This window comes from Melozone crissalis, unplaced genomic scaffold (assembly GCF_028551555.1).
Source record: "Melozone crissalis strain CALT ecotype California unplaced genomic scaffold, PUWL_Pcris_2 ptg000046l_1, whole genome shotgun sequence".
NCBI classification, from domain to species: domain Eukaryota; kingdom Metazoa; phylum Chordata; class Aves; order Passeriformes; family Passerellidae; genus Melozone; species Melozone crissalis.
This window is the reverse complement of record NW_026535824.1, coordinates 15557449-15584033: the sequence shown is the minus strand read 5'-3', so window position 1 is coordinate 15584033 and position 26585 is coordinate 15557449.

Below are 26585 nucleotides of genomic sequence, written 5' to 3'. Positions count from 1 at the left end.
AGTTCCTTCCAGCATATTCCCAGTCACTCCTGGCATAATCTGAGTTCATCCCAGTGGAAGGCCAGTTGCTTCTAATGACCCCCAGTGTGCACCCAGCATGATCCCAGTCCCTCCCACTTGCTCCTGGCATGATCCCACTTGCTCCCAGTATATCCCATTTGCCTCAACAGGGCCACAATTGCACCCAGCAGGCTCCTACTCAGTCCCAGTATGATCCCACTGTGATCCCATTCACCTCATTGTGATCACAGTCTCCACCAGCAGGAGTCCAGCTGCTCCCAGTATGATCCCAGTATGATGTCAACACAAACCCAGGATAAATCCAGTCAATGCCTATATGATCACAGTATGATCCCAGTACAGCTCACTCCCTCCCAGTGATGAAACTCCTGGAATCCCCCAGCCCTCTTTGCATTCGCCCCTCCCAGATCTCCTGAGTGGATCCCCAAGGGCTGGCAGCACCCAGGCAGGGTCCCCAGCAAGACCCAGTTTGGATGTTCAGGCCCCAGTTTTCCCAGTTTGCCTCTCCTTTGGCCCAGGCTGGGTTCTCTCCGCTCGCAGCGGCTAGGAGCAGCCAAGAGCCCCGCACTGCCCATCCCGACCTGTCCCAGCTCCATCCCCGCTCCTGCCGCAGGCTGCGAGGGCTGTGGGAACAGGCCACCGAGGGTGTGGCTGCTGCTGGGGGAGGAGGAGGGAGGGAATGGAAGAGGAAGATGAGGGACAAAGGAGGATCAGAGAAAGCAGAAGGAACCATGAGGTCAAGCACTCCACGAATTCGCATCCCCACCCATGGGATCTTCACCCCCGCCATCACGCAGATGACCGGTGAGGGGGGGAGCTTGGCTCAGATATCCTGGGGGGTTCCCTGGGCTGGGTTTTTTGAGGGGATGTCTGGAGAATGAAGAAGTCCAAGGCTGTGCGAAAAAGGTCCCTTGAGGGACATTGGAGGGTCCCAGTGGCAACTGCCGGCAGAGGCAGCCTGGAGGAGCAGAGTCTTGTGTCCCCCAGGAGCCCAAAGTCGGCAGCCCAGAGAGGGGGGAGCACCGCCATTGGCAGGAGCCTCAAGAGCCTGGAGAGGGGAAGGAGGGACTCCTGGGATCCCCTGCACTCCAAAGCAGAGAATTAGGAAAGTAGGGACCCTAGGATCCCAAAACCCCCCAGCATCCCTAAATGAGGAGATGGAAAAAGGGGAAACGTTTTGCTTCTTGGGACTTCCTGCAGGGGAGGGCGGGGACCAAGTAGACAGGGGACCCCCAATCCAAGTGTGACCCACACCAACTGGGACAGGGGGCAACCCTGAAACACCAGAGGGGAGAGACCAGGGACAGGCAACTCCTGGGAAGCATTTTCAGGGCTGAACTTGATGTTTGGGAGGTTTTTATGGAGTGCAGATGGCCGGTTACTTCTAGAGATGGACTTGGGCAGAGGGACATTCAATCTCAATCTGTGCTAAACCCTTGTTTTTTCAGAACCAGGATTTTCCATTCCCAATCGTGGTGGCATAGAGGAGAAGGCTGTGAGGAAGATGGAGATGCCTGTCTTAGGTTGCAAGATGTAGCTGGGGGTTTGTCAATTCCCATCTGTTAGAAGTGGGGCAGGTATCATCTCTTAATTGAGCAGTTTTCTTTATCTCTTTTACAACCAATACCCCTTCTGGGAAATATCTTCTCTTATTGAGCCGCTGAGTGTCACTATATGACTGATAAAAATTCCATCATCCCATTGTGAGATGCTCTGCCCAGGGGGAGGAGCCAAGCATTCCTACCTGGATATAAGCTTGGCCTTGGAACTCCACAGCCAGCCTTTCCCAATGGATTCTCACAGAAGCAGCTTTCTTCTCCACAGAATTCCCAGAGGAAGACCAGACCCAACACCACCACCACTGACCTTCAGAGGAAAACTCCACCCTTCTAGAGGATCCCAACAGAACCACATCTGTCACTGCAGGTGCTCTGCAGCCACCATATAATGGGACTGCTACCAGCACCCTGACCCACAAGGTGTAAGGTTATACTCTGATTCGGTTAGTGGGGTTTTTTTGTACAGCTGCATTTGTATTTTTAAATTTTTTCTAGTCAATAACTGTTTTAACTAGTCCCATATTTTTGCCTGAGACCCCCTTAATTTTAAACATATAAAAATTCAGAGGGAGGGGATTAATACTTTCCATTTCAAGGGAGGTTCTTGCCTTCCTTAGCAGACACCTGTCTTTTCAAACTGAGACAATGCCCCCGGACACCCAGGCGGGTGAGGAGGAAGTCAGTGCCCCGTTCCCCCTCTCTCCTGCTCCATCTCCCAGCCCAACACGGCCCCCGGCTGCACAACAACGCCGCTGGCAATGCCTTCCTGCCAGGGATGCACTGGGGGGATCTCCTTCCCCTTTCCCTGTAGCACAGAGGCAAATCCCATCTTGACCTTGCCCTTCTCTCCGCAGGCAAGAAGCTGAGGAGGGAGACCAGGGAGGACAAATCCCCACAGCAGAACCTCGTGGAAGAGGCCACTTTGAGCGGCTCTACTGCACAGGACTCCAACAGCGAGGAAAAGTCCTGGAGATCCGCAGGAGGAGGGGCTCCAAACCCAGGCCGGGGTACTCTGAGGAGGAAAGACCCTCCCTGGGCCAGGAAGGTGGACAGAGCTTCAGCCAGAGCTCGGAGCTGGTGGTACATGAGCAGCTTCACGATGGAGAGAAGCCCTACAAGTGCTTGGAGTGTGGGAAGAGCTTCAGGCAGAGCAGCACCCTGATCTGCCACCACATGATCCACTCTAGGCAATGGCCCTACAAGTGCTTGGAGTGTGTGAAGGGCTTCAGCTGCAGCTCCGCACTCGTCACCCACCAACGCATCCACACTGAGGAGAAACTTTACGAGTGTTCTGAGTGTCAGAAAAGGTTTCACACCAGGTTCCATCTCCTTCTGCCTGAGTGGATTCACACAGAGGGGAAGCCCTTCCGCTGCCCTGACTGCAGGAAGGGCTTCATCCGCAACTCCCAGTTCATCACCCACTGGCGCATCCACACTGGGGAGACGCCCTACGAGTGTCCCAAGTGTGGGAAGAGCTTCACCCAGAGGTCTCACTTGATCAAACACCAACAGAGGCACCAGTAAGGGAAGCCCTGCAAATGCCCCAACTTCAGGAAAAGCTTCTTGTACTGCTCCAGCTTCATCTCCCATTGGACAACCCCCGTTGGCATGAACCCTGGTGATCCATGTTCCCTGTCATCAATGCTGGGAAGACACCAGTCCTTTTTCCTGTCCCTGCCAATGACATGATGTGGGTCCAAGAACATGAGGGTCTGGCCATGGTTGTGTCATTATATTCTCTCCTACATCAGGTTGTTGCTAGGGGTAGGAAAGGGACTGTCTCTCCCTCCCCTGAGGAGAAGGGTGTCCTTTCCAGGCAGGAGTGAATATGTGGCTGGGAAGAGACAGTTGGTGGTGTTGTAGTTTTCCCTGCAAATAGATTTTCTTATCCCTTCTGTTATCAATGTTGTTGCTGTTCCTGTTTATTCCTTATCTGTTTGCTGTTCCCAGTAAATTGTTCTTATCCCACACTGGGATCTTTGTCTTCTGTGCTTTCCATGAGAGGTAGGAGGGCAGCGAATGGCAGTGCAGTTTTAGCAGGAGCAGGAAATAGGGAAATCCCATTCCTATAGTCTGGCCCATCGAGTCCGGAGCATCCCAGCTGGTCCCAGTCCTGGTTGCCATGGCAAGGGCCTTGGGAGTCGGTCCCTGGCTGAGGCTGTGGTGAGTGAGAGTAGAAATTCTCCAGACTAGAAATTCATTTTGATTTAGGTACATCTTTGAAATGTACATGTTTGAAATGTACATCTTTGAGTTAAGTCTGTAGTTTGAAAACATAGCTATTTAGTCTGACTGCCTGTTCTCATAAGAAGCCTAGGCTCAGAGAAACTGCTTCAGTGAAGGACATAGATAAGGGGGGGAGAAAGAAAGACGGCTGTGAGAGCAGGTCAACCTTACCTTGGAATTCTTTCTGATAAAGAAGAACTAGCGGCAAATGTGGAAATGGCGAAATTTGTGAAAATGAATATGTATGAACCTATTGTAAAATTGTATGGATATCTATTTGAGAGGGGCATAAAAAGGGACCTGAAATTCCCAGAAGTACGCATGTCTTTTAAGGAGAGTAATCTCCACATGCATCCAGCGCTGTAATAAACATACCGGCTTTACAACTTTCACAAAATTGTGGAGTTTTGTTTATCTCCACAAAACAGGCACTGGCGAGCCCGGTAGGAGGAATCATCTCTGTCCCCACAGGGGCAGAGAGGCATAGACAGACCTCCAAAGCTCACCCTGGGATTTTCCCAGAGGAGCTCTGCTTGTCTTGGTTTGCCTCCTGCGGAGACAGAAAAGGACCTGCTGGTGTGCGGAGGATACAGTATTTCCTCAAGGGAAAAGAGAGATAGGATGGCTGAATAAGTCACTAAGAGATGTCTGAGTGCTCAGCCTCATTCCTGTGCCTGCAGGCAGACTTGTCCATAGAGCGACTGGGAGACGGGGGTTCACTATCCAATAGAGTGGCTGCTAGCGACCCCGGGCGTGGGCGCCAGAAGCAAGAGCCCCCCTCAGGGTTTGCCACCCCACCTCACCAGGTAAGTGAAAAAATGATCAGAGTAGTTACCGGGACGCCGGCAGGTGGGTCGCCCCGCACCACCGAGCGCACGCCTGGCCTCCCACTTATTCTACACCTCTCACGTCTCTTCACAGCACCAGACTAGAGTCAAGCTCAACAGGGTCTTCTTTCCCCGCTGATTCCACCAAGCCCGTTCCCTTTGCTGTGGTTTCACTGGATAGTAGGTAGGGACAGTGGGAATTTCGTTCATCCATTCATGCACTTCACTAATTAGATGACGAGGCATTTGGCTATTTTTCAAACACATATAAATAATATATGTTCCTTTTCTGCGTTAAATAAAGATGGCTCATCCACCTTGGACAAATCTGGTAAATTGGTTCAAATACAGTAAATTGGTCTGAATCAGGTGCTAATTGATGCGTTATGAATTGGCTTGTGGCTTCCTTACGAACCTAGCTACTCTCTAGTTTATTAAAATATAAAAGTGATACAAAATAAAAAACTGCATACAAAAATCAACATATAAAACCAGCAATAAAAATCTACAAAATGTTACAAAGGACAAAAAATGCAAAAATTCACTACCCTGAATCATTTAATCATCTGGCCCTGCTGGTGAACATATGTACAATGTCCACAGATGATAGGAGCGCTTCTGTGGATAAAGTCTTTGCAACCATCGCTTGCCTCGATTTGGAGAGGCCAAGTGTACTCAAAAGTTCAACGTTCCCCTCGTACCATTTCCCCCGCGCTCCAAGGGGAAAGCCCATAAAAACAACGTCCTTTGCATTGGTGAGGCTTCGCACCTCAGTTTCCAAATGTTTTTACATGTTTACTTTCTCTGCAGTGGCTTCTTCCAGACATGTTTTGGAGGCTTCGTATCGTACTGTCGCTTCCACGACAAATGCACGTCCATCCTTAACAAATATCAGATCTGGTTTGTACAGCTTCTTGATGGTTTCCCTTATGTGTGGTTCTTTGAACACTACCCAGTCCCTCTTCTTCACCTCCTCAATAAGCCTTTCACAGATGTGATTGTGCCTCTTGAGTCGAGCATCCTGAGTCACTGGGCAGTAGCTGATGATGTGGGTGCGGGTTTCATTGTCCACATCAAAGTGCCTACAGGGCTTGATGTAATTTTCTTCTCTACCCCGGGAGAGAAATTCTCTCGTGGGGTAGAGGTTGGCCCTAAGTTGTAGTGCAGTGAGGAGTTTCCTGTGAGGTATGCGTCTATAGTATTGGAGCCAATCACTACTAATTTTTTCACCTTTAAAGCTTTTAATTTCATGGCCTTGGGACACTAATTTGGTCCATTTCTGGAATTCTTTTCTCCGCCAGTCACAAGATTTAGGAAATTTAGTTTTCAGGGTCGGTGCTTCCCACTCTGAGGTTGTGTCTGCACTGTTGGATGGTTCATTCACCAGTAGTGCTTCCCAAATTGAGGGTATCTTCTCGCTTTCCCCTCCAGCTTGAATCCACAATTTCTTATACAGTTGTTCCATTTGATCTTTCTCTAGGAACTCCTTCATTGTTTCATCCAAGGACTGCGCAATCCGGTGCAGTCTCCGGGCCTGTACACTGGGGATCAGTCCCGCCAACTTGGTGATGCCCAAACTGCCGTCCTTCGTGCTCAAGTACAAGATGGCATTGCAGGTGCACAGAGGTAGTTGCAACCAGTTCTTGACCGCTGTTCAGATCTTCTGGTCAAGGGCTTCAAGGGCCTTGACCAGAAGATCTTTTCATTTCTGACTGGTCAGCCAGGTAGGTCAGTCGAGGGATGGTGTATAATTTGAGGATATCAAGTTTTTGCAAGGTTTAAGTGGAGCTTGATCAATTCATTTGAGCCAGAATTCTAGTTTTGTGGAGAGGTTGGTTTTTGCTATCCCAGTCCAGGGGTCAAACTGTAGGCCAAGGTATTTCTCATATTCCCCAGGGTTGATCATGTTCAGGGGTGTGCCGTTGATGGTCCATGCAGCGCAGTTATTGAAGGTGTAAGAGTCTTTTGTGAGCTTGATGTAGAAGCCGTGGCGCTTTTCCCCTTGTGTTTTGAGACCGGTGAGATCGCAGAAGGTCTCTAATATCTTGATGTTTGTTTTCCTGTTTTCCCAGGAGTCGCTCAACAAGACCAGATCGTCGGCGAATGCCATTGCAGTTATACCACTCTGTCCTCGGTGGAATCCTTTACCACTCTCTTCCGGCTTGCACAACAGGGGGTCCATTGCCAGGTTAAATAAAAGGGGTGACAGTGGGTCACCCTGCTTTACTCCAACCCGGATCTGGATTTTGTCTGTGCGTGTGTTCATTTTTGTGGTGACATACATACTGAAGTCTTTGTACATATTGTTCATCAGGGCGATGATGTGGGGATCCACTCCCCTCTGCTGCAAAGCATGTATGATGTGATGGTGGCCTATGGTGTCAAAAGCCTTGGTGATGTCCACAAATACAACACCCAGTGGTCTGTGTTCACTTTTGGCAGTCCGAACCATAGTTTGCAGGAGTTTCAGGTTTTCAGAGCATCCTGCTGCTCTAATAAAGCCTCTTTGCCTTGGGTTGAGGGGGCACGCTTTGCTCAGCCTTGCTGTTACAATCCTGGAGAACAGTCTCAACAAGATGGAATTGATTGTGAAAGGCCTCCAGTTATTAATGTCCTTCAAACGTTCCGGTTTTGTAGATTTAGCAATCAAAGCAGTTCTGCAACCCTGACCATGTCTGGGATCTCCCCAGATGTTAACCATAAGTTGAAGAGCTGAGCCATCCGGGAATACCTGGAATCCATCTTTTTGATGTCCCCAAGAGTAATCCCATCTGGACCTGGAGCCAAGCCCTTTCTTATTTCTTGCATATTTCTTTCAATTTCTTTGGTCGTGATTAAGTCTCTGAAGGTGCTGTTGTCTGCCTTCCCATTAAATTCAAATTCCCTGATGCCAGGAAAATTATCAGGTGTTTCCCATCTGGCTTTAAATATCGAGTAAATTTCACTGGGTGATATATCCCAGGACAAACACTCTACATCATCCAAAACAATTTTTACTAGTTTCCCCCTTAAAAGACGGAATAAATGCTGAAAGTGAAGGTAATTACCTTTTTTGATCACTCTGTGTTTCATCCAGTTCTGAAACAGCTTTCTTGGTTGCTTCTCCTGGGTGTCCTTCCCATTTGTTCCACATGTAACATTTCTTATTTGGCTTATTGATTCTAGGCATTCAAAGCAGTCCTGCACTGCCTGATTAATTATTCTGACCATCTCCTGGCCATCCATCAATTACTTGAATGCTCTGGGGAAGTGGCTAATGGCTCCAGCTGAGAAGTGTTCCTTGATTGTCTTTTGGTAATGAGCCTGCAGCTGCCCCACCCTCTGCTGGTTTCTGGTGATGGTTATCCTTATCAGGGTGTCGTCTTAACTTATCCATTGTTTTCCCTCTGGCAGCTGGCCTCCCTGGCAGATGGTTCTCCCCAGGTCCATTGTCCACGGTTGTTGCCTGGGATTGCTGACTCAACCCAGGTTCCATTCCCATGCCCTCAGCTGCTCTCCTGGTGCGATGACTCATCGCAGGTCCTCTGTCAGCTCCATCTGTTGGTTTCCTAGGCAGCAATCTTCTTTTGTCACTAATTTGCTTAGCTGTTTTGGTTGTTATGTGTTCAGCGATAAGTTTATTAATGTTTTTGTTTCCCTGGAACTGTGCCTCCAGTCTTATCAGCAGTTCTTCCTCCTCTTTTGTCCAGCATCTTTTGTGCGCTCCTCGATTTGATGTTTCTTTCACTTGGGAAGCAACGATCCTTTCTTGGTATCTTATCAACAGGTGTGCCAATCTTTTGTGTTGTCCCAGGCCAATTTTGGTTGTGAAGTCTCTGCCGCATATCTCACAGATCCACTCTCCAGCTGGAGCCCTTTCAGTTTCTGGACCCCTGCATTTTGCAAAATGACAAATAACACTATGATAGTTAATATTTTCCTTTCCACACTTGGCACACCAAAAGCAAACCTTCCTTTTCCTGTGCGACTCCTTTAGATGTTCAATCAGGCTTAACACAGAGTTTACCCGGGTACCACAGCAGGGACAAGGTGGATTTTTGTCAGGAACAGTCACCTTCACGATGTTATCTGGTGATTGCCCTCCATGTTCCCCAGGCACTGGAGGCAATGCCTCTGGTGTGCCTTCACTCACCTCTTTGCCGCTTCCCTCACCAAGCACAAACAGTTCACTGTCTCATGGGAGGCTAGGATCTAAGTCTGAGTTCCCACCGATACCCTGGACTGGCGTACTGGCAGCCCCCAGAGCGCCCCCCCTCCAAAGGACAAAATCCGGATTTCGAGCCATCGAATTAGGACCACATTTATTTAGGTGAGAACAGAGTGGGTGGTCACTCCACTTCGGAGCTCTTTGCCCCTGTCTGCAACCGGGGAGCCAGGTTTCAGGCAATAAGCCACACGGCCTTTACCAAGGAATTTTTTTCATCAAATTTGGTAGGAGTTCATTGGTGTCTTGGCTTGGAAAGACAGGAGTCTGCTAAGGAAGGCAGGAGGCTCCCCTGAAATGGAGAATGCAAACCCTCCCCACCCCTCTGAATTACTATAAATTTTAAATTAAGGGGCTCTCAGGCAAAAATATGGGAGTAAGAAATAACAGTTCTTTAAGGGGGAAAAGAAAAAAAAATGTAAAGGATGAAATAAAGCAATGCAGTACACCAGAACAACACTGACAGAGTCAGAACCTAACCTGACACCCTGTGGGTCAGGGTGTGGGTGACAGTCCACTTGGAAATGTGGCTGCAGACATCCTGAAGTATCAGGTGTGGTTCTGTTGGAGCTAGGGGGATCTGTAGAGAAGGTTGTATTCTTCTTCTGAAGATCCAGTAGGAGTAGAGACAGCCGCTGTTCCTCTGGGGAATCCTGTGGAGAAAGCCGTGCTAGTGTTCCAGAATCTCGGATTATATCTGGGTAGCAATGCTTGGCTCCTCCCTCTGGGCGGAGCATCTCACAATGGGATGGTATAGTTGTTATCAGTCATGCAGTGACATTCAATAGTCTGTTATCATCAGATGTCCCCTCCAGAGGGAGGTGTGAATCATGTGGTCACTCAAAGAGAGAGATAAGGCAAACTGCCCACTTGACAAAGGTAATCTGCCATACAGATGGTAATGGAAAACATCTTGCATGCAATCTTCAACATTATCCACCCCTTTTTCTATTTCCATCTGCACCACAACAAAAAAACCAAAACAAAAAAAAACCCCTTACACACAGTTCTCACTTAAGACTAGGTCTCCCTGTTGTACACAACGGCTTTCTCCATCTTTCTGCACTACCCACCAAGTGTAAACAGTCATTGAGCAAAAACTATTCCACGGATGGGTTTGTCTTTGCCTGAGGTGGGATCAATCCAAACAAGCCTTCCTAAAATACCTTTCACATTTACAACAGGGACTTTATTTCCACCCACTGTGCGCAGGGGTTCAGACTGGGCAGGACCAGCTCAATTTATGGACCCTCTGGTGTTGACCCTCCAGGTGGCTTTTGCTAGGTTCATTTCCCAATTTCTAAAAGTCCCAGCCCCCCACCGAGTGCCTTCAGTGTTGTTTTAAGTAGTCCATTGCACCGTTCAACTTTCGCGGCAGCTGGTGCATGGTAGGGGATATGATATATCCATTCAATACCATGTTCCCTGGCCCAGGTGTTGATAAGGCCATTCTTGAAATGGGTCTCATTTTCTGACTCAATTCTCTCAGGGGTTACATGTACTCCACAGGATTTGCTATTCCAGGCCCAGGATGGTGTTCTGGGCAGTGGCGTGAGGCCCAGGGTAGGTCTCCAAACATGTGGTGGCTTCCACCATGGTCAGCACGTAGCACTTGCCCTGGCGTGTCTGGGGCAGTGTGATGGAGTCAATCTGCCAGGCCTCCCCATACTGGTACTTGGACCACCGCCCACCTTACCAGAGCAGCTTCACTCACTTGGCCTGCTTGATGGTAGCACATGTCTCAGTCATGGATAACCTGTGATATATTGTCCATGGTTAGATCCACCCCTCGTGCCCACTTATAGGTGGCATCTCTGCCCTGATGACCTGAGGCATCATGGGCCCATTGAGCTAGGAACAACTCCCCCTTATGTTTCCAATCTAAGTCTGTCTTTGACACCTCTATCTTTGCTGCCTGATCTACCTGCTCGTTGTTTCGGTGTTCCTCATTAGCCCGACTCTTGGGGACATGAGCATCCACATGGTGGACTTTCACAGACAGCTTCTCTAACCGAGCGGCAATGTCTTTCCACTCCTCAGCAGCCCAGATCGGTTTTCCCCTACGCTGCCAGTTGGCCTTTTTCCACCTTTCCAGCCAGCCCCAAAGAGCATTGGCTACTATCCATGAATCAGTATAAAGATAGAGCTTTGGCCATTTCTCTCTCTCAGCAATGTCCAGGGCCAGCTGAACAGCTTTGAGTTCTGCAAGTTGACTTGATCAACCTTCTCCTTCGGTATCTTGTGCAACCTGTCGGGTGGGGCTCCATACGGCTGCTTTCCACTTCTGGTTCATCCCTATGATGAGACAGGAACCATCAGTGAAAAGAGCATAGTGTGTTTCCTCTGGGGGCAGTTGGTTATATGGAGGAGCTTCTTCAGCACGTGTCACTGATTCTTGATCCTCTTCATCAGTCAGACCAAAGTTCTCACCTTTGGGCCAGTTTGTAATTATCTCCAGAATCCCAGGGCGATTCAGGTTTCCAACACGGGTGCGCTGTGTGATAAGAGCAATCCATTTACTCCAGGTAGCGTCAGTGGCATGGTGGGTGGAAGGAACCTTGCCTTTGAACATCCACCCCAGCACCGGTAGTCAAGGTGCCAGGAGGAGTTGTGCTTCCATGCCAATCACCTCTGAGGCAGCCTGGACTCCTTCACAGGCAGCCAAGATTTCCTTCTCTGTGGGAGTTTAGTTGGCTTCGGACCCTCTGTAGCTTCGACTCCAGAATCCCAGTGGTCGGCCTCGAGTCTCCCCAGGCAGCTTCTGCCAAAGACTCCAGGACAAGCCATGGTTCCCGGCTGCAGAGTAGAGCATGTTCTTCCCCTCTGGTCCTGTCCTGACTGGGCCAAGGGCAACCACATGAGCGATCTCCTGCTTGATCTGGGCAAAGGCTTGTTGCTGTTCAGGACCCCAGTGCAACTCCTTCTTCTTGCAGGTAAAGGGGGCTCACAACCTGGACTGTATTCAGGAATGTGCATTCTCCAAAACCTATGGCACCCAGGAAAGCTTGTGTTTGTATCTTGCTAGTTGGTGGAGATATCGCGGTGATTTTGTTGATGACCTCAGTGGGAATCTGACGCCGTCTGTCTTGCCACTTCACTCCCAGGAACTGGATCTCTCAGGCAGGTCCCTTGACTTTGCTCTTCTTGATAGCAAAGCTGGCTTCTAGCAGAATCCTGATGATCCTTTCTCAAATACTTCCATTGCTGTGTTCCCCTACACAATGATGTCATCCATGTACTGCAGGCGTTCTGGAACCTCACCCTTTTCCAGTGCAGGCTGGATCAGTCCATGGCAGATGGTGGGACTGTGCTTCCACCCCTGGGGCAGTCGGTTCCAGGTATACTGCACTCCCCTCCAGGTGAAAGCAAACTGAGGCCTGCATTCTGCTGCCAGAGGAATGGAGAAAAATGTGTTAGCAATGTCAATGGTGGCGTACCACTTTTCTGCCTTGGACTCCAGCTCGTACTGGAGTTCCAGCATGTCCGGCACAGCAGCGCTCAGTGGTGGAGTCACTTCATTCAAGGCACGATAGTCCACAGTCAATCTCCATTCTCTGCCAGACTTGCGCACAGGCCAAGTGGGGTTGTTGAAGGGTGAGTGGGTCTTGCTGACCACCCCTTGGCTCTCCAGCTCACGGATAATTTTGTGGATGGGGATCATGGCATCTTGATTCATCCGATACTGCCAGCGGTGCACTGTCAAGGTGGCAATTGGTGCTCTTTGCTCTTCAACCTTCAGGAGTCCTACTGCAGATGGGATTTCTGATAGTCCAGGCAAAGTGTTCAACTACTTGATGTTTTCTGCTTCCACAGCAGCTATGCCAAAAGCCCATCTGAGTCCCTTTGAGTCTTTGTAATAACCATTCAGGAGGAAATCTATGCCCAGAATACACGGGACCTCTGGGCCAGTCACAATAGGATGTTTTTTCCACTCTTTCCCAGTCAGGCTCATCTCGGCTTCTAACAGGGTCAATTGCTGTGATCCCCCCGTCAGCCCAGCAATGGAAATAGCTTCTGTCCGCACGTGTCCTGATGGTATTAAGGTACACTGAACAGCAGTATCAACTAAAGCATCGTACTTTTGTGGTTCTGATGTGCCAGGCCATTGGATCCACACCGTCCAGAAAATCCAGTTTTCCCGTGCCTCTCCCTGGCTGGAGGCAGGGCCCCTCTAACCCTGGGTATACATGGTAGAGGTACCTTCCAGGGGATCTGACAGATCATACTCAGCAGCTCGGTCATGGGAGGTTGAGGTTACCTTCACTTTACTGGAGTTCCCTTGATTTGTGTTTCCCTCCTTAAGCTGACGCACCTGTGCTGCCAGGACAGAAGTGGGTTTTCCATCCCACCTTCCCATGTCTTCCCCATGGTCACGCAGAAAAAATCACAGGCCAGCCCGTGGGGTGTACCCCCCCTCTCTCTAGCTGGGGAACATTGGGCTCTGACTCTGGCGCCTGTGACTCACAGTGGTGCAATGTGGGAACTGTTCCTCCTCACCTCTTCCCTCACCACCTCCCTCATCTCCTCTTTGAGGTCCTTAATCACAGCAGAGACATGAGCCTGCATCAGTCCATTGATCATACTTTCATAATTCCTAAGATTGTTGGCCACAGAATCCACTGTCTCTCGGTTTGTGTTGGCATTAATTGTTGCAATAAAGGTGGTGTATTGAGATGGCCCCAGATTTGCCAGGCTCCACAACATTCTCCCTGTGCACCTGACTTTGTCGGGATTATTATCATGCTGTCCATCCCTCCCAAAGAGCACCTCCAATACTGCCATTTCTCTCAGCTGTTGGATCCCATCCTCAAGAGTCTTCCAGCACATTCTATGGTGCTGCTCCTGCGTTCTTTCTCTGTGAACAAACCTCTCTCTGACACTTCGTAAAAGCCACTCCCAGAGGGAAAGGGACCCTGGCTCCCTTACAAAAATCTGATTGATACCTGAGTCCTGGCAAGGGTCCCAAATTCCTTGCCTCACCACTATCCAGCTGCATGCCTCTACGCATAAGGTCCCAGACCCGAAGTAGCCAGGTTGTATAAGTCTCACGTCTCTGTTGTACAATGTCTTTGTGCAGATTACGGAGACTTTTGTACGTCAGGGACTCGGTGATGATTGCAACCTCTGGCTCCCCTGTGGGTTGTGAGGGCCCTCCCCTGTCTGGGTGCTCTGCTTTCATCTTAGATCTCCTTGTTTCTACAGGGGCAATTGCTGCTGGCTGTGTCTGCCTTTGCAATTCAGCTGGAAACCTGGACAGTTGTAACATCTGTGGGTTCCGCTGCTGCACTATTAGACTTCCCCTCTTCAAGGCAGGGAGAGGTTTTCTCACCAGCTGGGGAAGTGTATTTCTTCAGCATCTGGCCCATCTCATGTATCTCCTTCACCAGACCCCCCACCCAATCTGGGTAGTTCACATCTGGGGTGGGCTGTGGGGCAGGGTGAGGCTCTGGGGCAGCAGCATCCCTAGACGACTCTGGTGGCATGTTAGGTTCTGGGGTAGGTGTCAGGGTGGTTATCCAGGTAAGTCACTCCTTCTCTCTAAATGCTAAATAGAGCAGGCTTATCAGCAACACTAGCCACTGTATGATATAATTAATATTCAGAGTGGAACTGAACCCTTCAAAAACTGGTGGGGCGGACCCAAAGAAATGGCTAAAGGGTTGGGAGAAGATTTTGCCCAGTGTCATTTCCTTACAGCAGGTGCCATTATTAAAGTAACCCCAAAAACATACGGTTAGTGTGTGATAGCTGTGAATCCATGTGCCTGCTGTCCAGAGGAAGTTAAAAATTCATTAATTCCTCACCTTATTCACCCATAAAACAATCCAGATAACAGACACAGTAGCCTTGTTTATAGGACCCATGTTTAGATGAGGACCTACAAATGGGAGAAATAGGACTATGATCACATGCCACCCAAACCAGGGCAAGCTGGACCACATGGTGTCACTTAATGACGTTTCTATAGCCACACACAAAAATTAGATTACTCAAGAGCTGTTATTCCCTTTTTTGTTTCTGTGCCCTCGAACCTCACGTTGGGCGCCAAAATCTGTCTGGGTTTGGAAAGACAGGAGTCTGCTAAGGAAGGCAGGAGCCTCCCCTGAAATGGAGAATGTAAACCCTCCCCACCCCTCTGAATTACTATAAATTTTATATTAAGGGGGCTCTCAGGCAAAAATATGGGAGCAGGCACATGGATTTGCTCACACAAATTAATGCTCACACATCAATTTGCTCACCAAATTGATGATGTGGGGATATGCTTCCCTTTCCTGTAGGGCATGTAGATAGTGCTGCTGGCTTTTGGTGTCAAAAGCCTTGGTGATGTCCACAAATACAATACCCAGGGGTTTGTGTTCTCCTTCTGTCAACCGAATTATGATTTGCAGGAGTTTCAGGTTTTCAGAGCATCCCACTGCTCTTATAAAGCCTCTTGGCCTTGGGTTGAGGGGGCAAGCCTTGGTCAGTGTGGCTGTTAGAATGCTGGAGAACAGCCTTAGCAAGATCGGATCTGGATGGGTCTCCAGTTGTTAATGTCCTTTAGGCACTCTGGTTTAGTTGACTTAGGAATCAAAACAGTCCTGCAACCCCTCACCATGTCTGGGATTTTTCCTGATGTTAACCATAAGCTGAAGATCTCCGTGGTCCAGGAGTTCTCTGGGTCCATCTTCTTGATGTCTCTTAGAGTTATCCCAAACTGGGAGCTGAGTTTTTGCTCATCTCCTGCCCATTTTTTTCAATTTCTTTTGCTGTAATTAATTCTCTGAAAGCACCATTGTCGGCTTTCCCATTAGTTTGGAAGTTCCCAAGGCTATCAAGTGTTCTCATATGGCTTTTAAAACTGAAAAATGTTCGATGGGTATGATTTCACAGGACAAACACTGTGTCATTCAGGATCATTTTAGCAAGTTTTCCCCTATCTAGATGGAACAGGTCCTGGACGAAAAGAAAATTACCTTTCTTAACTGCTCTTCTTTTCATCCATTTTTGAAAAGCTCCTGTTGTTCCTTTTTCCTGGGTCCCCATTTTTCCCTTATCTCTGGTTGCTATTCTTACCTGGCTGATTGATTCAAAGCATCAGAAGCATTGCTGTGCTGATTGATTGACTGTTGATTGCATCTCCTGGCCATCTAGGAAGTGCCTGAATGCCTGTGGGAAGGTGTTAATTGTCCCAGCTGATACCATTCACTGAGGGTTCTGAGATAATGGGTCTGCAGCTGCCTCTCCCTCTGGCACTTGCTGTTTCCCAGCTGTTGTTGTCCTTATCAGGGTAGTGACTCATCTTGGGATCTGTTTTCCTTCCAGCAGCTGCTCTCCCAAGCATCTGACTCCTCCCAGGATCTTTGTCCAAGTCCATTCTCAGGCCCTCATGTGGTCTCCTGGTTTGATGACTCATCCCTGTTTCTTTATCTACATCCTCGGCTGGTTTCTTGGGCAGCAATCTCCTTTTGTCCTTGCTTTGTTTAGCTGTTTTGCTTGTGATGAGTGTCCTGCAATGAGTTTATTGATGTTCTTGTTCCCCTCAAACTGAGCCTCCAATCTTATCAGCAGTTCTTCCTCCTCTTTAGTCAAGCATCTTTTGTGGGCTCCTTGGTTGGAAGTCTCTTTTGGGTGGGAAAGCAACCCTTTCCTGATTTCTAATCAATTAATGTGCCAATCTTTTGTGTTGTCCCAGAACAATTATCATCTTGAAGTCCCTGCTGCATTCCTCACATATCCACTCCCTGCCTGGAGCCATTTCTGCTGTTCCCCTGCATTTAGGAAAATGACAATACTATGATAATTACTCTACTCTTTTTAACATTGAGCACACTGAAAGCAAACCCTCCTTTTCCCATGGGTTGCCCTCAGATGTTCAATCAAGCCCAACACACAGTTCACCTGGGTACCACAGCAAGGACAAGGTGGATTTTTTTATCAGGAACAGTCACAGTAAGGATGTCTTCCAGTGTCTGTTCCCTGCAGTTCTCTGTCTGAGCTGGGGATGTCGCCAGCTTGGTGTTGTTCTCCGGCTCAGCAGGTGATGTTTCTGGTGTGCCCTCAGTCTCAAAATTGCTGTTTCTCTTCCCGTTGTCAAGCACAAATGATTCACAATTCCTCAGAAGCAGGTCTTCAGTCCCACACTTGGCCGTGGTGCAAGCTGTTCATAGACCTCAGGCAGCCTGCTCAAACCCTCCCAGCTTGTGGGAAAAGGAACACATTCCAAGTTATTCACTAAAAGCTCTGATCTATAAAACCCCAAGCTCACCAGCGTAGCCAATCCATGGTCTGCCAAAATGGGGGGTTCTGATGGTAAAATGTTTGACACTTGGTCTACCCAGTTTTTAAACAAGAGGTCTACCTGCTTTTTAGAAAATACGACATCAAATTTCCCTTACAAAATTGAGACAAATTGTCCACATTAAAACCCTAGGACACCAAGGCTACCTAGTCACATTTAGAGGTGTGGTTTTGAAGTGGTTCCCCATTTTATGGATCTGGATAGTAAATTTGCCACAATTTTAGGAGAGGTAGAATAAGAATGAGAGTGGACCCCCAAGGACGTAGCAATCTTTTGCCCACTTTCAAACTCTGATGTTGCAGTGTGATGTTGGAATTAAATCCCAATACTCTGGAGCCAGGTTTTGGGCAAAAAGCCACACAGCTCTTACTGTAAATTTGTTTCAGGAGGATGAAATTTCAACAGGAGGATGTTGAACTGGCCATCCCCACTGCCTCTGTGCTGGGACAGAGATTGACTGGGTTACATTACATAGGGTATCCAGCAGGACCACGAGGAAGTGCAATCTCTGCATCAATGCCCGGTTTTTAACTATACTCTCAAAAACTGCCTTAGGAGAGTGATAGTCGCTACTGCCACTTGCCTGCATTTCATTGAATTTCTTCACTTTGACATTCAGAGCACTGGGCAGAAATCATATTGCATCAACACCCACCTCAGGCCTTTGTGATGCTTTGTTTTAATTAAACAAAGTCGTATTCCCCTGGTTTGCACCAGTTCTAAGCTGGCTGCTGGGTGCTGGCCAAGGTGGGGCACCCACCTGGGGACCCCCCTGGTCACCTTCCCCATGTGAACCACTCGGCCGACACCTTTTCACAGCAGTTGACAGCAGGACATGGAGCGACAGATACGGCTTGATGGTAGCCAGGTGTTCCACAGCAGCTGGGAGTCTCACAGCAGCCGGGTAAAGCTTGGCAACAGGCACGGGCAGCTCCATAGCAGCCAGGAACAGCTCCTCAGCCAGGCACCCCCTTACAGTGGCAGGGTGCTCTCCCACTGGGGCCAGGCACTGTCTCGCCTGGGCACAGCTGTAGGGGCGCTTTCAGTCACAGCAAAGCACAGAAAGGTGGTTCCACCGCAGGCAGAGATGGCTACAGGGGCAGCAGCATGGCACAGAGGAGCTGGAATCTCACAGGGGCCGGGCACTGCTTCTGAGATCTCAGCTGGTATGGCAGGCCTGGTGGAGGAGCAGCAAACCCCGCTCCATGGCCAGGCACTGTCCTGCAGGAGCAAGGCATCTCACAGTGGTGGCAGCTGGGTGCCTTGCAGCGGCTGCAGGGGCAAAGTGCCTCCCTGCGTCTACCAAGTGCTGCTTCTGGGGTCCCAGCTGTGGCAGCAGGGCACAGCAGAGTGGCAGAGTGCCTGTTCAATGTGACTCTGCAGCATGACATCTCTCCACCCTCTGGATCAGCAGCAGAGTGCTCCATTGACAACCCGCGCTGCTCTTGGGCGGTTGTGGCAGTTTCTGCCAGCAGGGCAGAACAAGGGGCAGCAGAGGGCACAGCTGCACAGCAGCCAGTGCTTTCAGGAGTCTTGGCAGCCACAGCAGGGCAGGGAGGGGTTGCAGGGTGCTCATTTAACACAGCCAGGCTGCTCAGGGCACCTCCAGCACTGACCCCAGGGACGGCAGCCCAGCTGACAGCGCCCTCCCGCCTGGGGCAGCAGCACGGCCCCAGGTGACCAGGGGACATCCTGCTGGGCAAACACCTCTGCCAAGGGTGGCAGCACAGTCCTCAGGGGCAGCAGGGCACACCCTGGGCAGGTCACCCTCATCTGGGGAGGCTCCACAGCTCTGCCTGGTGGCCTCCTGGTGGGCTGCGCCTTCTGCCCTCATCCTCTTCCCTCGCTCACCCAGCACAACGTCTGCTCTCCCTGCTGCCTCCCGCAGAACCCTGCTTTCACTGTTAGCCTTGGTGGAGACCCAGTGAATGCCCCAACTTTCCCGTCTTTGTGACACTGCAGCTGTGGAAGCCCCACGTCCCTCTCTCTCTGACACCACACCAGTGGCTGCCCCAACCTTCCCCTGTCTATGATACCACAGTGGTGGTAGCCCCAAAGTTCTCCCAGTGACACCACCGCTGGGGCAGCTCCAATGTCCCCTTCTCTGTGGCACCACATCAGTGGAAGCCCCAAAGTTCTCCTCTCTGTGACACTGCAGGGGTAGCTGTCCAAAGTTCTATTCTCTATGGCAGCACCACAGTGGCAGTTCGAACATTCCCCTCTCTGTGTCTCCTCAACATTTGCAGCCCCAGTGTTTCCTTGTCAGTAACACCCCAATGGTGGAAACCTCAGTGTTCCCCTCTCGGTGACATGACAGCAGTGGCAATACCAATGTCCCCCTGTCTATGACACCAAAGCAATTGCAACCCCAGCGTTTCCCTCCTTGTGAAACCACAGAGGTGGCAGCCCCAAATACTGTCCTGTCTGTGATACCACAGCAGTGACTCCTCCAGCACACCCCTCTCTGTGATACCACTGCATTGGCAGTCCCAACATTGACTTCTCTGTGGCACCACAGCAGTGGCAGCCCCAACATTCCCCTCTCTGTGACACTACAGCATTGGCAGCCCCAGTGTTCCCCTCTCTGTGACACCACAGCTGTGGCAGCAGCACTAGAACAGAAGCAGCAGACGTGGAACAACAGGGGAGCAGGAGAGGAGCAGAAAAGGAGCAGTGGAACAGTGGGAGATGAGCAGTGTTGGAGCAGCAGTGGAGCAGTGGTGCAGGAGCTGAGGAACCATGCAGAAACAGCACAGCACAGCTTTTGAGCAGCAGTGGAGTGAGCATGGAAAAGGCAGAACAGTGGTGGCACAGGAACTACAGCCATGGAACAGTGGTGGCACAGCCCCGCAGCTGTGGAGCGGCGCCTGAGATGCTGATGTTTCAGGACACAGAGCAGCTCTCAGCGCTGTGTCCTGCAGGAGCCGGCCCCGCACACACCAGAGCGATGCCCCTCAGGCTGAGCCAGAGCTGGGGCAGAGGCAGGAATTGCTGCTGGGCTGTGGAAGGCGTGGATCGAGTGCATTTAATGGTGACCTGGGGATTTGATCCTGCTCATTGTGGCTGCTTTTGTGCTGTTGGGACCATTCCAGTTCATGTGAAGTCATGAACTCAGGAGAAACTTGGGACAAAAGGAATCAAAGTGCCTTCTGTCCTGCTGTCTTGGTTTGGAAAGACAGGTGCCTGAAAAGGAAGGCAGGAGCCTCCCATGAAATGGAGAATGTGAACCCTCCCCCTCTGAATTGCTATAAATTTTAAACTAAGGGGCTCTCAGGCAAAAAATATGGGAGCAGGAAATAACAGTTATTTCATAGGGAAGAAAATAAAAGGATAAAATAAACGATGCAGTAAATTAAAACATCTATAGCAGAGTCAGAACACAACCTGGCACCCTGTTGGTCAGGGTGCTGGTAGCAATCCAATTGAAAATGGGGCTGCAGTCCTCCAGGAGTGGCAGGTGTGGCTCAGTTGGAGCAGGGCTTCTGTAGAAAAGGTTGTAGTCTTTCTCTGAGGATCCAGTGGAAGAAGAGGCAGCTGCTGTTCCTCTGGGAAATCCAGGGGAGAAGCTGTGCTGCTATTCCAGAATCTCCAGATTCTATCTGGCTAGAATGCTTGGCTCTTCCCTCTGGGCGGAGCATCTCCCAATGGGATGCTGTAGTTCTTATCAGCCATGCAGTGACATTCAATAGCCTGTTATCAGCAGATGTCCCCCCAGGAGGGAGGAGTGATTGTGGAAGAGATAAGGAAAACTGCCATACAGATGGCAAATAGAATCCATCTTGCCTTGCAATCTGGGACACCTGCAGAGGAAGACAACTTGGTAGAAGTTGAATGATTTCTGATTTGGGAACTGAAGTGGGTCAATTATTGGCCTGTGGTTTGTTCTCATCCAGAAAGATGTTCCAAAGTACTGCAATTTGGCATTAAAAACCAGGAACGTGCCTCTTCATCTGGATTTTGTACATGGACTGCAGAGCTATTTGTGGTCAATATGATAAGAAAACAACTGGAAATCTTTTCCTGATTTCACTCTTTCTTCTAGTTTCTGGGATTAGGCCTCCAACACTCCCTGCAAGTCTTCTTTCCATAATCTGCTCCTCTGGAGTTGGGATGTGACAAATCAGCAGTGGGAAGAGGAAGGACAATGGACCATTACAACTGCAAACTCTGGTTTTTATAGTCTCTGGATTTCCAGTGCTTAGAAACTGTCATGTTTTCAACTGTCTGAACAAATCCCACATTTGTCACTTTTTCCCTGACAGAAAATATTCCTTTGGCCCTATTTAGGAACTGACCCTGGGAAACACCTCATTCCAGATGCTTTTTTGTTGGTTTTGCTAAGAGCTGCCAAGAAAATCAGCACAAGGGGCAGGGATGAGGGAAAGGGAAGAAACAATTCCTTTCTTTTCTCTTCCTTGCGTAAACTCTTCACTAGAGGTTTGTTCCAGCCAGAGACTTCCTGGGCCAAGGGCTGAGGGAAGCAATCAGCTGAGGCAATTGAGGCATCTTCTCCCTGGTCTGTAGCCCTGGGGCTGGGAGAGGACATGGGTGCCCCCCTTGCACCCCCTGGAATGGGGGATTCCTCCTGCCTCTGCCAGGTGCTCCTGATCCTGGTGTTAGCCCTGGCCTGGCTGCTCCTGCTCTGAGCTCCCTGCTGTGGTCATTGCTGGTGCTGGAGGGCAGGAGGGAGGGATTCAGTGCAAACCTGGGAGGTGCCAGTGGGCTCAGAGATGTGTAGAGGTGACAGTGACAGAGTGACACAGGGAGGTGCAGATGGACACAGGGACAAGACAACACCCCAGGGAAAACCTCTTGGAAATTTGGGGGACTTTGAGTGTAAAATACACATGAACACAGACACAGAGACACACAGAAACACAATACTGCAAAGCATTTCCCAGCTGTCTTAGGTTGGATATGGGGGTGTATTCTATTCCTATCTGATGGGGCAGTTATCTTTTGTTAATTGAGCAGTTTTCTTTATCTCTTCCACAACCCATCCTCCCTCCTCAGAGATATCTTCTGTTAATGGGCCATTGAGTGCCACTGCAGGACTGATAAAATTCCATCATCCCATTGTGAGAATCTCCGCCCAGAGGGAGGAGCCAAGCATTCCTACCTGGATATAATCACAGGGCTGGAAGACCAGAGTCAGCCTTTTCCACCACATTGCCAGAGGAAGACCAGGCCCAACACCACCACCACTGGATCTTCAGAGGAAAACCCCACTGTTCTACAGGATCCTGCTTCTACAAAACCACACCTGTCACTGCAGGCGGACTGTAGCCACCATTTATTGGGACTGCCACCACCACTGTGCCCCACGTGATGTCAGGTCGTATTCTGAATCTGTCAGTGTTTTTTCTTTGTACTATTGCGTTTATATTTTAATTTTCCTGCTATATAACTGTTATTCCTAGTCCCATATCTGTTGCCTTAGAGCCCCAAAATTTCAAAATTTTAACAGTTCAGAAGGAGGTTGTTTACATTTTCCATTTCAAGGGAGGCTCTTGCATTCCTTAGCAGACACCTGTCTATTAAAACCGAAACAATGCCTCAGGACACCCTGGCAGGTGAAGAGGAAGTCAGTGCCCCTTTTCCCCTCTCTCCTGCTCCATCTCTCAGCCCAGCATGGCCCCTGGCTGCAGGACAACCCCACTGCCAATGCCGTCCTGCCAGGGAAGCACTGGGGGGATCTCCTTCCCCTTCCCTGTGACACAGAGGCAAATCTCATCCTCTCTTTGTCCTTCCTCCCCCAGACAAGAAGCTGAGGATGGAGACCAGGAAGGACAAATCTCCAAAACAGAACCTAGTGGAAGAGGCCACTTTGAGCAGCTCCACTGCGCATGAATCCAATGGGGAGGAAAAGTCCCAGAGGTCCCACAGAACGAGTGGCACCAAACCCAGCCCGGGTCTCTCTGAGGAGGAAAGACCCACCCTGGGCCAGGAAGGTGGACAGAGCTTCAGACAGGGCTCGGAGCTGGTGGTGCATGAGCAGCTTCACGATGGAGAGAAGCCCTACAAGTGCTTGGAGTGTGGGAAGAGCTTCAGGCAGAGCAACACCCTGATCCGCCACCAGATGATCCACACCGGGCAATGGCCCTACGAGTGTGGGGAATGTGGGAAGGGCTTCAGGTGCAGCTCTGAGCTTGTTACCCACAAACGCATCCACACCGGGGAACGGCCCTATGAGTGTTCCAAGTGTCAGAAGAGGTTTCGGATCAGCTCCCATCTCATCCTGCACCAGCGGATTCACACAGAGGAGAGGCCCTTCCGCTGCCCTGACTGTGGGAAGGGCTTCAAGCAAAACTCCCACCTCATCATCCATCAACGCATCCACGCTGGGGAACGGCCCTACGAGTGTCCCCAGTGTGGGAAGAGGTTTCAGACCAGTTCCCATCTCCTTCTGCATGAGCGAATTCACACAGAGGAGAGGCCCTTCCGCTGCCCTGACTGTGGGAAGGGCTTCAAGCAAAACTCCCACCTTGTCACCCACTGGCGCATCCACACTGGGGAGAGGCCCTATGAGTGTCCCGAGTGTGGGAAGAGCTTCACCCGGAGCTCTGCCTTGGCCAAACACCAACGGAGGCACCAGTAAGGGAAGCCCTGCAAATGCTCTAACTGCAGGAAGAGCTTTGTGCACAGCTCCAGCTTCAACCCCCATTGGAGAACCCACGTTGGGAAGAACGCTGGTGCTCCATGCTCCCTGTGATCCTTACTGGCAAGACTCCTTTCCTTTTTCCTGCCCCTGCCAACGACATGATGTGGGATTGAAGAACATAAGGGTCTGGCTGATGCCATGTCATTATTTTCACTCCTGCTTCAGGTCAATGCCAGAGGCAGGAAAGGGACTCTCTCCACTTGAGAGAAGGGTGTCCTTTCCAGGCAGGTGTGAATATTTGGCTGGAAAGAGACAGTCAGTGGTGTTGCAGTTTTCCCTCTAAATAGTTTTTCTGATCCCTTCTGTTACCAGTGTTGTTGCTGTTCCTGTTTGTGTCTTATGTGGGTGCTGTTCCCAATAAATTTTTCTCATCCCACGGTGGGATTTTTGCCTTTTGTGCTTTCCATGGGAGGCGGGAGGGCAGCGAGCGGCAGCATGGTTTTAGCAGGAGCAGAAAACTGGGGAATCCCATTTCTGAACCCCGGCCCCTGCAAACCGAGCATCCCAGCCGGTCCCAGCCCTGGTGGCCATGGCAAGAGCCTTCGGAGCGGGTCCCTGGCTGGGGCTGTGGGAACCTCTTTCCTCCAGTTCCCAGGGACAGGAGTGGAGGGAACAGGTGCAGCTGAGTCGGGGCAGGCTCAGGTTGGATGTCAGGAAAAGGTTTTTGCCCAGAGGCTGCTGGGGCCCTGCCCAGGCTCCCCAGGGAAGGGTTCCAGCTCCAGGGCTCTCTGAGCTCCAGCAGCGTTTGGACAGCGCTGCCAGGCCCAGGCTGGCATTGTTGGGGCGTCATGTGCAGGGCCAGAAGGAGGATCCTGATGGGTCCCTCCCAGCTCAGCCAATTCTGTGGTTCTGGGATCCCATGAGCCTGGGGATGGGACTGCCAATGGTTGCCATGTCAATGGGCTCTGGCTGTAGGCCTGAGCTGGTGTCCATGGTAACCACCCCTGGCATGGGGTCTCCATGGAGCTTCCAAGGGACTGAGCATAGCAACAGGGGCTGGTGATGGTTGCCATGGAAACTGTCCAGAGCAACAGGGTCCTGGTGATGGTTGCCTGCTAAGGGTCAGATTTCTCACAGGCCCTCAGAGAGGTTCCATGGGGACTTTCCAAGAGTCTCCTGGCTGTTCCAGAGCTGGAATGTCACAGGCAGAGACAGGGTGTCCATAGAGACCTCCCAGGACTTTCTGGGAATGATAAGGGGCCCTGTGGTCAGAGGCAGTCACAGCCATTCCATGGTGACATCCCAGGGCACCCTGGGCTGCTCAGGCGCTGATTTGTCAGAGGCACTCACGAGGGCTCCACGGTGACATCCCAGGAGTCCCCAGGCTGCCAAAGGGCCAGGATATCCCAGACACTCACAGGGGTTCCTGTCATGGGCAGAGTGGGAGCTTCAGGCAAAAGCTTTGTTTCTTCCTTGGAGAAACTTCTGCTGAGACATGAGGTGGAGAAATGACACCCAGCAGCCACCATGGATCCTCAAACCCCTGCAGGGCCCCTAGACTTCTAAAATTCCTTCTAAAAGAGGAGACTGTGAACAGCCGGATCCAATCCCTGCCCCAGACTTTGTCAAAGGTGTAAAGGATTGGACTGGTGGAATTGAACTTTTACACAATTTGTCCTGCAGGATTAAAGACTGAATACCAGATAAATTTATATAAATACAGCTCTGATTGATTCTGGTCATGATTAGACTGAATGGCTCATTTACACCACAGAGTAAATGAAGAAAAGGGGTTATTGATGTGGTCTATGGTGGTGGTGGACACAACCTTGTGCCAACGGGCAGGAGCCCTGAGAGCACCAGCACAGACACACAGATACACAGACACAGAGACACACAGACACAGACACAGACACACACACACACATACACACACTCACCCACACACAGAGACACAGAGACACACAGACACATACAGACACACACACAGACAAACACACAAAAATACACACACACACACACACACACACACACACACACACACGCACACAGCAGCAGCTCAGCAGTTGAGACATGGGAGCATCCAGGCATGGAGTTCTATCGAGGGGTTTTTTTTTGGTCAAATGCTTCTGGGGTGCAGGGGTTAAAGATAAAGGAGGGTTTAGGGTATAAATACAGGAAAAGAGGGAGTGGAGGAGATCATCAGGAATCTAAGGGTTTAGGGGTGGTATACAGGGAAAGGGACTCATAGAAAATGCCAGGGTGGATAGGTGAGGACATCAAGTAATGGGAAGACAGGGAAGGGAGAACTCTCTAGAACATGAATATATGAGGTCAATAGGGGTAGGGAAGGCCAAGGGGCCAATGGGGAGGACAGAACTGGGACAAATTACCGTAGTGCTGTAGAGCACCATGGGGGAAGTTTCTTTCCTCACCCTGAGCTATGAGGAATGCCCAGAGTCTAAGGTGCATCTCTCCAGGGCATTGCTGTTGCCCTCCCCCCTGTAGGCTCACAGGCCCCCACAACTCCTCTTTTTTGTTTAATTAGAAGGCTTCCCCTATGGATTTCTGCAAGCACCTTACAAAATAAGGGATAATAACTAACATAACAATAGCTATAAGTCATAATAGTACTAAATTATTAACTCAAAATGGAAATAGTACATAAGATTAGGATACAACTGAAATAATTGGATGAGTAGGACCTAATTAAACAATGTCTTTTTTTGTGGAATGCAAGACCAATAGGAAGTTGTATTGTTCAGGCAGTGTAGAGCTGTTTTCTTTATCAGATTATTGGTTGCATTGATACACCGCATCTTTTGTTTTCTTTTCCATGCTGCTTGTGCTAGTCATCACATCT